Below are 11,464 nucleotides of genomic sequence, written 5' to 3' on the forward strand. Positions count from 1 at the left end.
ACAATATATCATCGAAGCTGCCAGTAACCAATGAGGTAGCATTGCGTTTTCGGACCTTCTTACCAGCCCCATTCACTGCAACGCCTGTTATAGAATTTGCACTACCCTCGAATCGAATAATTTATAAAAGACTTGTTATAATCAAACTTTCGATCTGGTGCTCAAGCCCAGCAAACACAGTACAGACCAAAGATGTAGAAAAGCCGAGCCGATATAGTAGATATTAGATCTCGGCAGGTCGTAGAAAGGGGGATTTTGTGTCGACTCAATTCAACGTCTTTTCCATGTCCTTCAATAATGTAAATATTATGCAGATGCTACAGCCTTTAAACATGGTGAGTAGAATGTAGATCCTACGTTAGAAGAAGAAGATCCTGATATAATAACCTGTTTTCTACCACTATGGGCTTAACCTGATCACGGCTGCGTACACACACCACATTATTTACAACATATTAATCACATTTGTGATAATTTAATTACAAATGAATTGGCAATAATGCCGTTGTAAAAAATAAAACGAACAAACGAACGAATGTCTTTAGAAAGAAAGTGAAAACAGTCCTTATCATCAGGTTTCATCTTCTGATGAGCCAGTTAAATAACCAGCATGCGGCCTTTTTTCTCAACACCCTGCAGAAATAAAATGAAAATGATGATTAATAGCCAAGACATTCGTACTGCGAAAATGGCAGAGGTAGCGACTAACGAATGACTCCTACATTTTTTTCGCCCATACTTACTAAAATGGATTCGATTCTGAACTATTTCCACTCAAGTTTTCAAGTTTTATTATTATATTTTTTAATATTATATGACTAGAGAACTGACTTCAATCGCCACTTCTACTTGATTATCAAGATCAACGATGACTACTTCAGCACTCTTTGAAAACAGCCACTAACACAAAAAGAATTCTTGACTAAAATTTCTTCACATTCTGTCCAAAATGATCAATTCAACAATCCAAATGAATCAGTTATTTGGCAGCTAGTTGGAGAGATATATACTCAAGTCTAGAAAGTGGAATGATACTCTGCCTGGAAAGCTGAAGACCTAACAATATTGTGTACAGAGAAAACATTTGAGTGGCGGCACTGGTATAGACATTAATAAATTATTAGAATTGACAGCAAGATAACCAGCAAGACATTAAAATGAGAATTAGTGCAGTTTCTTAGGCTGTAGTGATACTCAGCCAGTAATTGACCTAGCAGAGAGCAAAACGTTGTAAATAAAGCGAGCGAAACCTCCGACAAATGATACGATAAAACATTAGAATCGACAGTCTTACTAGAAGCAGAATAACAATCATGAGGGGTTAGAGAACAGAAGCCCGGGAAGTGACCATCAGAAATTACTGCATACTGGCCGAACAAATCCATGACCACTAACAAATGGTCTTTCAATAGTCAATATTGATACCAAATGACACCACCCCTATTTCATAGCAACATTAAGCAAATACAGCGCTGGAGTCAACCTTATATAAGCCCTAACCAAACGCCCATTAGTTTTCCCACCTACTACTTCGCGGATGGAAATACGCATTAAAGCGAACGGACGCGACTTGTCACACTCTTGCTATTTCTGCTCCTTTTTTCTCTTCGTTCCTCTTCTCTGTCGCTTCCGCTTGAGGAGAGAAACAGTCGGGCACGTTTACGGATCGTGAATTCCCGGTGGGTGATTCTTCCTCGAATGGTCAGCACCTTGAAAATTGAGAACAATGTGGTTGCAAAATGCATGACAATTTGAAAGTTACATCATTCTAATTATTCCAGTTATGGCCGTGAATCGTTACAAGTGCGGTAACCATAAGAATTATTACTATACTTCAACTACAAATACAATACATTGTATAAAATGATTACCAATTCTTTTACGTTGATCGAGTCCCAAATAGATGAAATATGTCAAAGAATTTGCTAAATTTTTGTATAATTTGACAGATTCCGAAATCTTCTCAAAGTGCACCTTTCAAAAATTTGATATCAAGACTCCCAACATTTTACAATTCGAAGTTGGATGGCTTCACCAATACAAGCAAACAGTTTGTATCGCAATTGACAATTATGTAGAGAACGCTGCGAGACATATGAGTAGGCCTACCCTAAAACGTTTCTCTCACATGGACATTAGGGCTCTTAAAATATGACATTTTTTCTCAAATCGTTCTGGCTACTTGATAATATTGTTAGGTTACCTAATTTAAGCCTAAACACAAAATTTGGTTCAATTCCAGCCAGTAACCGCTTTGCTACAGGAGAAGAAAGTTTCTATTTATTATATAAAAATAAATAGGTAATAAAAATTTGAAAATTTTCTGTTCACCCCATGAAAGTGTTAGGCTGTCTATAGAAACGATGCTCACCAAATTTGGTTCAATTCCAACCTGTGGAAGCGGAGATATTGCCGTCGAAAAATTTGGATTTGAATAAAATAGTATTTACGGTGACCGATTCTTTGTTTACTTATTAAAGTTGTGCTCACCGTAAGTACTATTTTATTAAAATCCAAATTTTTCGACAGCAATAACTCCGCTTCCACTGGTTGGAATTGAACCAAATTTGGTGAGCATCGTTTCTATAGACAGCCTAACACTTTCATGGGGTTAACAGAAAATCTTCAAATTTTTTATTATTCATTTTTATATAATAAATAGGAACTTTCTTCTCTTGTAGCAAAGCGGATACTGGCTGGATTTGAACCATATTTTGTTTGTAGGCTTAAATTAGGTAACCTAACAATTTTATCAAGTAGCCAGTACGATTTGAGAAAAAAAGTCATTTTTGAAGAGCCCTACTGTTCATGACCGTCCACGTTTAGAGTTGCATCTCAAAGATGCTAAAATAAGCCTAAATATAATCCAAGCAATACGATCGTCCACTTTGACTGACTGAATTTCTAAAAACACATTGATAGCTTCCACATCTTACGTTTATATATACTGTCTGCTATCGGCACAACAAAGTAGGCCTATTTAAAAATACCAAAACAGATTCAACATACCACATCTCTTGCAAAGGCTTTTGCTTTCATTCAATTTTCCATCAAACTTCTTTAAATCCTCCTTTGTGGTGAGTTGCTTTGGTCTTCTTCTAGGATCAATTCCGATATTGTTTTATCATATACAATCTATGGCGGGATAAAAGTTTCGGATAAGTTCTAAAACGAACACAATTTTCCACACAAAAGTCAATTGCCACACGAAATGCCAAATGCTGCGGTCTCATTTTACAAGGTATGGCGAGGAAACGTAGTGGTACGTTCCATTATAGCTAAACACCAATGAATTGCGGGTTCGAGCGTGACACGTCGACTCCATAATTCCTACCGAAGTGTTGGCCGTTTATCTAGGCTCCTCCTCGCCATCTGATTCGCATAGCCATGTCTTAAAAAGCCTAGGAGTGGGCCGTGCTGTAAGTGGGCAGATGGTTGCCGATGCACCCGGCACTTGGTGAATTCGGCCGCACAAACTCGGCACTTGGTGAATGCGGCCCTCGGGAAATTTTGAAATGAAGTGTATTTACAGCTATTAATATGAATTATCAAACTAATAATAGTATCATCAAGTGATTCGTCAATCTTGTAAGGAGGTCAGGGCATCCGTAGATCGCGCAGTCACGGCGTGATTAGATCACGGATCGCGTAGCCACGGGAAATAACACAGCGCTCATATACCGACCACGCGCGGTCTGCTTGGAATCGATGGCGTGAGTCACGGGCCTGTGTCGTGTAAGTTTTGAGAAGATGGATCTTGGCGTTGTATGTGAGATCAAAACTGTGGAACATCAAGCGGCGCTTCTTCGTTTATCGATCACGACAAGCCAGTGTTCCTCATCAACAAATGTTTCGCATGATCACGTCAAAATAAATTATTTTTTGCCTTTGGAGAAACGATTCCACTCTGGGATTAGGGTGTCTCGATAACACGGTTGAAGGATCCCAAGATTACGAGATCTACCACGAGCCACGACACGTTTAAATTTCCTTTTTGATACTGTTCATTCATACTAAATGCATTTCTAATGCGAAGGTGTTCTAGTGCCAATTCCTCCAAGGGCCGAGTTCACCAAGTGAAGAGCGTCGCGTTATTTCCCGCAATTACGCAATCAGTGATCTAATCACGCCGTGACTGTGTGATCTACGCATGCCCTGACCGCCGTACAACATTGACAACCACTCAAAGTGCCAAGTTCACCGGCAAACATTCCAGTAACCAATCATGGTGACCGGTACCGCTACGAGATCTACCACGGCCGAATTCACCAAGTGCCGAGTTCACTGGTAATCGGGCAGATACGGAATAATAATAATAAGAACCGGCCTGGTGTAAAATGACCAGTGTAGTCAAACCACCACCATGAACACCACAAACAAACAAATAAACATCTAACAAGGAAAAGAAATTACCTTTGCAGCCTTTGACAAACACAGTTACCATTGAAACCAGCAATTAAGGTCTTATTCGAAAGCAGAATAACAACTGTTTTAGTGGACATATCAAATCAAATGTTGGAAAGTTCATGTAAAATAGCCCAAAATATTATCTTACTGTGACCATATTCCATCAATATGGTCTGGCTAGCCAAATTCTCTGGCCAACATAATCAAGCTGCGTTTGGTTTCAACGATTAATAATCTTGTCACTGGATTCGAGGTATAATTGCACTCAAATATCAAATTTTGCTCCATTAATCAACATCAGGTTGAAAATTTCCATTCTTGCACCAACTTTTATAAAATCATGAATGAGTGTTCTACAGGAATGTATCTATATGACTTATATACCTAGAAAATTCAAGCATAAATATTATGATATACCGTAGGTATAGGTACCGGTAATTCAGATGTTTGAAGCGAATTATAGTGGTCTAATTTCACTAAATTAGAGCGAAATGCCAGCAATATAATTGTAATCTAATTCGGAAAAACGGTTTAGCTCTAATTCTAACCTGGAAAAGCTGAAACTTTTCTATAGTTGTCTACACCTGTTTTGCAGAAAGTCAAACAGCTCTAGGCGTCATATACTACAGGCAATTCGAAATACCCCATAAGCTATATGCTACTGCATATATACCTTTAACCCGCTACCTCAGTCAGTCACAATTCCTATATATTTACGGCATTTACCATACAGAAAGAGCGAACTATGCCTGGCTGCGACCTTTTGCGCTTCAAATCTTTGTATGGCGCGATGACGTAAAATTTGAATCGCCGAAATATTCTAGAAGTCACGCATTGATAATCATATTCCTAAACGTACAACATATCACTTATTTAGTTATTCTCTGAATAAAACTATTAACCATACTCGTTGAACATGCGAGATTACCGAAAGAGCGAATATATATATAATGAAGATCATATATATCAGAGGAAAACAAAACTATTCGACCTTAGAGCAACAACACGAATATACAACACCGGTGACATCCTCACGCAATAAAACGAAGGGAGAACATTGTTTTCTAATGGATAGAACGAAGCTACCGCATGAGATCGAACAAAACCGGATAGAATTCATCGTGATTGAATGTACCGACAAAGTCATCCTTTCTACGTATTTTAGTCGTACCCGCGAGAGATAGAAAATTTGCATTATTAGGTTAACTACCGGATATAACGAAGCCTAATGCATGAGATGGAACAACACCGAGTATGAATTTATTCTGATTGAATATAACCACAAGACCATCCTACTACGTATTTTAGACATTCCCTCGACACTTAGAAAATCAGAACCTAATCGAGATGATCCCGGATGATCCTTTTACGGTTTTGTGTTTGCTGGGAGGCCACAGTAGCCGAGCACCAATAAAACCCATACCAACCAACCAACTAGCAAGTGTCGCTTAATTGCACCGTCGGAATTTAACGAGGTTTGTTAAAAATCTTCGTAGCATCCACGGATAAATCATCGGAAACGAGCTGTATAGGCTAGGTTTAGACCAGGTATTACCGACACGCGACCCACCAGGTGTGTTTGCGGCCCACGACCGGGAAAATTATATCATTAATGTATTTCTAAATGCTTGAAATAATTTGATTTTAAAATTTTGATCGTTTACGCAAAGATTTATTCCCTCGCTTTCGATATCCCCATTCTGCTCACAAAAGACGACAGTACGAAAAGACTGAATCCACCTCTCCCTGACACTAGCAATTAGCAAGTCATGGTCAAAACAATGCAATGGTTTTCAACCTGTGGTCCTTGAAGCACTTTTAGGGGGTCCGCAAAACCTCACAATTTGGAAAATGGTTGCTGACCTAATTTTTATTTAATTTTTAAATTAGGGAAATTACAACCGCTAAAACGTCATGACTCACATCAACAGAATGACCGTCTTAGATGAAATATCTTACTGCGCAAACTCATTTTAATAACCAAATTGCCAATAACCTACTGATAAAAATATAATTGCTGTTTAGAGGTGTTTTGTTGGGGTTTGTGGAAAGGTTGCAAAAGGATGGTCAATCAGCGTGACTTCGAAATTTTTACCCAAACCCATTTTATGCGTGATATACATACCCACTATTCCTGAACCACAATAGTAAGATGTTATTTTCAAGTAAGGTCATTTATTGCTGTTTATCACTATTAGCCTACAGTTAATATTTGCACAATATCCGGTTTCACGGTAATTGAGCTAAAGTTGAGCTAAATTTGAACTAAAACTCCGTGACAGTTCAAAAAGGATCCGCGGAGCCAAAAAGGTTGAGAATCGCTGACATAATGGATCTGCCTTACACTCGTGAGCATCTCCAAGAGCATCTCCAAGCGGCCTTGACACTAGAAAGTCAACGGCCAGCTATCAGCATCAGGTTGCAGCAAAGCGCGTCTTGCCCTTTCACCTATATGCTAATAGCTAATCAGGTGCCAAATATTAGGTCTCGACATTACAATCGTGCGGCCCTGTGGCGTCGATCAAGTTTTGAAAGTGGTCCGCGACCCATTTTGAGTTGGCGACCCCTGGTTTAGACGGTCCAAGACTTGCACCAGCGATGCGTACGACCAAAGCAGCCTAGTCCGTAAACCCTCTATTCTGCCACCATGCAGAAAAACAAGTTCCAAACTGTTTAATCAGTTTAAAATACGATATTTCATGTTTCTAATAAATGAACGGCCGTTCAATTTATTTCATTTTGGAATTGAGACTTAAAAATCTAGTATATTTGGCGGGAAACTTGCGGACCGATGGCCGAGTACCACTATAGTGAAGAGTAGGCATACTATAGAAAAGTGGAGAATCATACATATTTTGTATTTCAGATCCGGGTTCTATTATCCGGAGTTCTACTATATAATGTTACATATCATATACTGTAACTTGTTGTTATCTCGTTTTTACAGTCATAGACTTCAGATTTTGAAATATTTTTGGATCAGGATGGAGTTGGACTGAAAAATATGACAGTACGTTTATCAATGTTTTGAATACACGCTGATTTTACCACTGTGACCCGTCTTGATTTCTGAAGTGCTATGCAGTAGATTATTTCCGAGGCGCTGCCCTGTCATTGGAAGCTCTGAAACATAATGTCCGATCCAATAGTCCTGGACAGGGAAACAAGATTGGGAGATAGTAACCAAAGCGGCTGTTTGTTTGATTTTGTTTTTGTGACTTACACGTGTGGACCGTCGAAACGAGCGGCCCAGTGATATTATCGATTCATTTGACACTTACGTGCATTGTATATATGCTTATGTAGGGAATTTCCGACTTCGGGGTTTGTTCTCGAGGCTGTGGTAAATATCATAGAGATATTTATCACATCGTCCTCTTCATCTATTTATTTTCAAACCCTCCATGAAATTTGCAGCATTGAGTCAGGTAATTTTCGAACTTCTGTTGGCTGTAATCGCATATCGTGGCCACCAAACAAACATTCTGCCATTCACCATATGTTTGTTTGCTTGTTTATGGTGTATTCATGGTGTTTGTCGACTATTATGGTCATTTACACTAGACCGATATTATTCTTATTTTCCGTAATTGCCGACTTATAGCACGGCCCACCTCTAGGCTTTTGTAAGACACCGCTGACGCGGATGAGGTGACGAGCAGACATGGGGTAATCGTGATTAGTAATCGTAATCGATTACGACGATTACAGCATTTCCAAGTAATCGTAATCGCAATCGATTACATTCGGAAAAAATCCGAAGTAATCGTAATCGTAATCGACTACTTCACATATCTAATCGATTTCTTTGTGAAAGAACGATTACTTTTCATTCGTGCAATGCCCATGACATAAACTGAACTATGAACATTCATGAGCAACGAAGAGTGTGATTTAAAACAGGATTTGGATAGCAGAAATGTCGGGTTTTCAAACGCCTCTGTACTCATTATTGCGTCACAAGTATTAGCTTGGTTCTTGATTGCGTAACGAATTATCCGCACGTAGTAAATATATATTCGATGTAAATAATGTAGTACTGTGATTGTAAGAACACCCGCTGTGGATTATGTCACTGCACTGATCATTACACTGCACACGCCACTACATCGCAGCAGGATAATAATCACCACACGGCCTAGTTTCGAATAGTAACGTATGTATATGTACAAATTGTACATTGCACAATGTATAGATGTTTTGTTATGCTTAGGTAAACGCAATCTGACCGTAGCTGATTGGCGAGCGGTAGGCCTATTTACGTATACAATGGACAACGATTTGAAATTTTGTACCCGTCAAATTAAACATGACAATTTCTACATCGAAGCATTAAAAACCAGGCTGCTGATAAAAAAAATCATAACCGAGCCTTTATTTTCCGTTACTCGTATAACGGCAGATCGAAATATAGGCCTATGTATTAAGTGGATTGCAGTCAGAACTTTACCTTATCATATATTCTCATACGGCCCTACTTAAAACGGGCAACAATTGTTCTTTCGCAAGTTTATACTCATCATTCGGTTATGTCACTAGCCATCCGCTTACACACCATGTTAGCGTGGATTTCAGCTAGAATCAGTACCGAAACAGCACTTCGCCACCGCCATTCTCAAAAATGGTGATCTTGTGCTCCCCATAAGGCGATCAATAAAGCCTGTGGCGGGCGAAGTCCCCCATAACCCCCTTAAAGGCCGTGCTTTTCACAAGAACTGGAAAACACGATTTGATGCGATGGATCCGCTGTGAATTTGCTGTCAAGGCGCGCCAGGCGCGAATATTTAGGCACATAATTTACGACTATAACTTTATTGTATGTTGTTAACTCGTGACCTCCTGTCTGCTATATAGTCAGCAGATATTGGAGTTGCCCAAACGTAGCGGACGAAAAGAAAACTAAACGAAAAACTTTTGTGAGACGCACCAAAAATTGTCATTTATGCACGCGGTTCATCATTTTCCTCAGTGAGTGCCCCCGGTGGCATTTGTATTGTGGGGCTGAGATTGAGAAGACTATTCTTCGCGACCATCCAGCGCGGCTATGGACAATGGACAAATACACAATGTTTCGGCCAATGTAGCATGTCTTGTGTTGCGGCGCGGTATTGGCTGGCACCGAAATGCCTATTTCTGTGTGAATCATGCCATGGTATATTATGTCATACACAGGAAATGACGTCATTTTATCTCATTTAAAAAAATAGACCTTCTCTCATGAGGCCTTTTCATCGCATTGTTGTCTTCCAAAGATAACAAGAAGCAAAATGAATGTAATCGTGAGTAATCGTGATTACTTTTCCAAAGTAATCGTAATCGTAATCGATTCCCACTACTCGCTGATTTTGCTGTAATCGTAATCGCGTGATTCATAAGTAACCGTAATCGCAATCGATTACATTCATGAAGTAATCACCCCATGTCTGGTGGCGAGTAGGAGCCTAGGTAAACCCCCAACACTTAGGTATCGGAATTCTGAAGTCGACCTCGGTCGGACTCGAACCCGCACCCATTGGTGTTGCAGCCGCGGATTATACCACTGCGCTATCTCGTGACATTCACCATATGTATTAATTACAATACAAACAAGTATACAATGAATATCGCTAATTATTGTCCGTTGTTTCATAAAGTGCTCGAGTCAAATATACATCCATCCAAATCCCTTATGTTCTTGATAGCACGTTATTCTGCTATTCAGTGGTCGGGAACCTTTTTCGACCGAAGAGCCATATTAGCCCAATATTTTCGATTGTAACTCCCAAAGAGCCATACATGTCAATCAACTGTTACGTCACAATTAAACATCCGTGACGTATTGGTAGCACTTATATATGGGCTTCGTAGTGTGCGCCATATTTTTCTGCCTACATGGGTATAATAGGTGGAGCGAAACATGGTCACTACAACAGTACATACCCAGCGTGTGATACGTCAGTGACGTGGGGTTGGGGGAGGAGTCAGATGCCGTCAGGATGAGTGAAGGAAATTGTGAACCCTTCAATGGTTATTGGTATCTTCTATCGATGTTTATTAACGACTAGATTTTGAACATTTTTATTCCGAAGTAATGGTATTTTCATGTATTGTTCGGAAATGAAGCGCGAAAGGAGAGGTAAAAGGCTCACAAGAGGCAAAGACGGGCCAAGCCTCATCTGTGATAGCGCAACTCATCGTAAGTAGCTTAACTTGAAATTAATGATCACTGATATTATTCAAATGTAATTGCCGCGCTAATTCTGAAAATCATGTATTGATCGACTTCTAAAATATTCGGCGTAACCTAAGGTTGCGCTACACACCTGCATTTTTACGGCGGTGCGAGAAAGCTACTAATCAATAATGAAAATGGATAGCTATGGCACTGATTTCAATTTGATCTTGTAATTGTCAATGTCACTTCCAAGGCATTTTATTCATCGGCGTGGATAGGGAAAACAATGTGTATTTGAATACTGCATTGTCCTACAAGGGCCGCCATGTTTTCTTTCGTAAATCAAGGTAGGCCTATCGTGCAATCCAAGATTTCTAGGCGCGCGTTGATGGTTAGATCGAATTCGATAGTGGTGTTAGTCACCAGCGCGACAGCAACTTACATTCTGGGATTTTGAAAAGAGGGCGGTACGAGCCCCTAACTCTGGATACCCCACTGACTCTCTTGACCTATCAAAAACATGCTTATGCTACCACGAGAATAATTATTCTCGCCTTCTTGAAAATATATCAACAAGTTTCTGCAATATTGATAAATTCAGTAAAAATAAAAAACATTATCAAAGAGCCATATCTTATACCCAAAAGAGCCATATATGGCTCGCGAGCCATAGGTTCTCGACCACTGTGCTATATAGTTTAGATAAGAATTTTTACAGAAGTTTCTCTGTTCCCATTCGCCCAGCTTATCTTTTTCTGAAATGAAAGAATGAAAACTGTTATTAATTAAACTGGTCAACAAAATTAAAAAACAATTTTTGGCATAACATCTGAGAGCCGTTTCCGGGATTTTCGAAGTTGCTGATTTATGAATATCACATTGTAGTTTTGGCAGATTGGCTAT

At 39.4% G+C, this 11,464-nt stretch overlaps 1 long non-coding RNA gene across 1 annotated transcript; it reads right to left on the reverse strand.

Moving 5' to 3' along the window:
• Positions 1 to 474: 474 nt before the first annotated feature.
• LOC145434104 (uncharacterized) lies at positions 475 to 3,150 on the reverse strand. Its single transcript, XR_013913272.1, has 3 exons — positions 3,010 to 3,150; positions 1,524 to 1,709; positions 475 to 633 (listed from the first exon to the last, which is right to left on the reverse strand). It is a non-coding gene; the product is annotated as an uncharacterized LOC145434104 (long non-coding RNA).
• Between the last annotated feature and the right edge of the window lie 8,314 nt (positions 3,151 to 11,464).

Source organism: Botryllus schlosseri, chromosome 2 (genome assembly GCF_051294905.1).
Source record: "Botryllus schlosseri isolate E-star chromosome 2, Bs_hap1, whole genome shotgun sequence".
Taxonomy (NCBI): domain Eukaryota; kingdom Metazoa; phylum Chordata; class Ascidiacea; order Stolidobranchia; family Styelidae; genus Botryllus; species Botryllus schlosseri.